The sequence below is a fragment of the Corvus cornix genome, chromosome 1A (assembly GCF_000738735.6).
Source record: "Corvus cornix cornix isolate S_Up_H32 chromosome 1A, ASM73873v5, whole genome shotgun sequence".
Taxonomy (NCBI): domain Eukaryota; kingdom Metazoa; phylum Chordata; class Aves; order Passeriformes; family Corvidae; genus Corvus; species Corvus cornix.
In genome coordinates, this window is record NC_047057.1 from 5,500,017 (window position 1) to 5,503,721 (window position 3,705).

A 3,705-nucleotide genomic window follows, 5' to 3' on the forward strand; every position below is an offset into this window, starting at 1 on the left:
TTTTCAGCTGTTTCACTAAGCCAACCTGCCTGACCACAAAACAAAAGCCACAGAGTTGGCAGGAGGGAGACAGCAAGTGACATCTGGGCTGGGATATCTGACTGCTACTGAGTCACAGGCAAAGCCCCAAGTTTTGGTTACTGTAAGTTTATCTCATTGCTTGGAAATGCATTCTGCCAGCTAGGCACTGAAAAGCAAGGAGTGCTGTGACACTGAAGCCTTCCTTTGGCTCGGGCTGGAAGTGCCCTGCCAAAAAAAGGAAGTGGTCAATCACAGGGAAGAGCTGTATGAATCAGTCCTGGAACACATTTCGTGTGGGATTACTGATTGCAAACAATAATAGTGACCTGCTGTTGGTACAGTACTTTGTACAACAAGCCATGCTCTTGTCTGGAGGTTTCCTATGGCCACTCTTATGCAAATAACAAGTCATGATAATACCATGTTTATCACAACACTAAGTCAACCATAATGACTGTAAACGTAACCTGACCTTCACTTTGGCTAAACCCTATTTCTTTCATGGTTATCTCATATCTCAGTGCATATTTATTTCCCTACTTTGTCTATCTGTTGCCTGTTCTTTTACTTTACATACACTGCCTCGCACAAGGGGCTCTGAACTTTAACTGTAGAGCTTTCTAAGCCTACTGAAATTCAAGTAAATTACAGATAGCTTCCCATCAGTCTATGTTTTCTTTCTGACTGCTCAGTTCTACCAATTCTTATCAAATCCAGGCCACATACAGAGAAAAAGAAAAGACAGACCCAAAATGAAAACTATTTGTGAAAAAGTCCAAAACAGGTGAATAAAATCCTCTTTGATCACAGTTGTTTAGTTCAGTTTGTCTACTCTCAGCTATTTGCAGTAGCAAATACAGTGAGCACATTCTGTGAGAAGAAACATGAATTTTGGCCTGTAACACAAGGCAGAGGAGTCAGATTGGCAAGAGGAGTTTTATAAACATGGGCTTGTTCTCGCAGCTCTGTTTTGGGCAGCATTACCAGTGTACTGACACTGACAGCTGGATGTGTCACCCTCCACTGATGCTGGAGTATGATAGAAGAAATTAGAAACGCGCATAAAATACTGTTTTTGCTACATTAAGTAGCAACCAGAAATGTCAGTATCACATGTTAATTAATGATTAATGCTGGAGGAAGGAGATGCATACCTCACATATTTTTAAACTGGTATAACAAGTTTTCACCGAGCAGAGGAGGGAAGTTCTCTATAATACACAGTAATGGGCTGTGTACTTGGAACTGTGCTCCATAAATTTCCCCACCTTCAGGACAGAATGTGTCAACACACAGTGTCAACACAGTCCTAGAATAAACTCGGTGCCAGGATTAGCAATCAGTAATGTCGAAGAATGAGGAAAGAGGGAAAAAACATACAAATGATGATCAAAAGGAAAAAAATTATTTTGGACACACCTGGGGTAGAAAAACATTGATAGGGCACATTTTTAATATGAGACTACATCTGATATTACAAGGTGATGAGAGTATATCGAGAAATAAAGAAAATAACACTGTGGAGCTGATAAAGCCCTGGAACTGTAAAATCTTCCTCAGTGTGATGTCCTACTTATTAAGGAGAATTTTAGCTCAGGCAGGTTGAATTAGCATATAATACATTGAAGTTATCTAACATTCCACCTTGATGAATCTCAAAGCACTCTCCATCTGTGTATTGATGTTCCCACACTGGAAATTGGTAAAGTACACACTTGCCTTTAATTCTTGAATTAAATGTTCCCAGAACAGAGATGCACTCCTTAGCTGGGGTGTCCATGCTATATGCTGTAGACACCACTCCCACTTTGCTCTTTGATGAAATAAGGAAATTTCCTCTCCTGTGCTGTTGTGTAACAGTTGTTACACAGGACAGGCATGTGATCCTGTATCAAGTTGTTGCCAGAGCCAAGAATAAAAGAGAAAGGTGGGATTCATTTAGCCTAACATCAGCAAACTCAAAACTTGTCCCCCAGTCAAGAGAGACACATAGGACTCTGGTCAGGCTTCACCGCTACAACAACTAGAGACATGTTTCCTCACAATGTGATTTGTCCAACCTGACCTAGTGGAAAGTGGAAATTCGCTTTCTCTCTTGGCTGTAGAATGACCAAACAGCTTAGATTAGGCACCAGCTTTAAAATAACCAAAAATTACATAAGGTAAATATCTTCTTAGAGTCTCAATCATTTGCTTTCCTCCTGGACACTGCTCCTGTAGCTTTGGAGAATACTTGAAAAAAAAGTTATAGACTAGGATTGGCCTTACCTTGTTGACCCTCACTGATCCACCTTGCACAGCTCCCCCTTCCCTGTTCTGTTACACCATTTATTTGGGTAGGGTCACATCTTTTTGAAACATTTCCATCTTCCATACTTTGAGGAACTTCTTGCTTTAGGAATATTTCAGCCACCACAGCATGGGTGAAAAATAATGATTTCTGAGAGCAGCTTGAAATTTTTATAGCATAATATAAGTCAAACTGTCAATTTGCTGGCTGCCATGGCCTTGCACAATGAAGGAGGGAGAGGACACGATCACCTGATAAATACTCGTGAGTATGACGATATATTAGTAATAAATAAGAGTACAAATAAGCAATATTTGTTATTGAGCTGTTAAATATATGGGTGGCACAGATTAACAAGGCATGCAAACCTTTTCTCCACTGAGGAAGCAGACTCAGGCAGTTGTGACAGTAGCTTTTTCTCTTCTTTTACCTTCACCATTTCTCAGTAGTTTAGTGGAGGGACAAGCCCCTCAGATACCAGATCCAACATAATTTATGCTCCATAGAACAGTTTGGGTTATAAGAAGGCCTTGAAGACCATCCGATTCCAACCCCCTGCGACAGGCAAGGGCACCTTCAACTAGCCCAGGTTGCTCAGAGCCCCATCCAGCCTGGCCTTGAACACTTCCAGGGATGGGGCATTCACAACTTCCCTGGGCATTATTAGGGCAGGTTTTACCTCCAGATTCTGCGGCAGTCAAAGGTGTCACTGTCCCCTCTCCCAGTGTGCCCACCATGGCACCCAGCCCTCTGCCCTCACAGGGTGGCTGTGGAGACCCATATCCCCGACACAGAATTACAGAATCAGTCAGGTTGGAAGGGACCACAGTGGTCAAGCAGGGCCATCCCAGAGCACACAGCACAGGATTTTGTCCAGACAGTTCTGGAATATCTCTGGTGAAGGAGACTGCACCCTCTCTGGGCAACCTGTTTCAATGCTTGGTCACTGCACAAGACAGAATATCTTCCTCATGTTCAGGTGGAAGTTCCTGAGCATCAGTTTCTGCCTCTTGTCCTACTGGATGGCACCACCGAGCAGAGCCTGGTCCATCCTCTGATACCCTCCCTTTAGATACTGATAGACACTGATGAGGTCCCCTCTCAGTCACCTCTTCCCAAGGCTGATCAGGCCCATCTCCCTCTTTCCTCACGAGTGAGGTTTTCCAGACCCTTGACGAACTTCGTAGCTCCAACACACCGGGGTCCGCTCCTGGGGCGGGGCGGGGCGGGGCGGAGCGGCAGAGAAGCCCCTCAGCCCCCACCGCACCACAGCCGCCCCTCGGGAGGGACGACTCCCTCCCTCACGCCCTGCCCCGAGCGCCGGGACAAAGGCGACGGTCCCGCCCGGGCGAGGCGGAGCCGGGCCGCCGCCCGGCCGCTTTATCCGCCCGCCG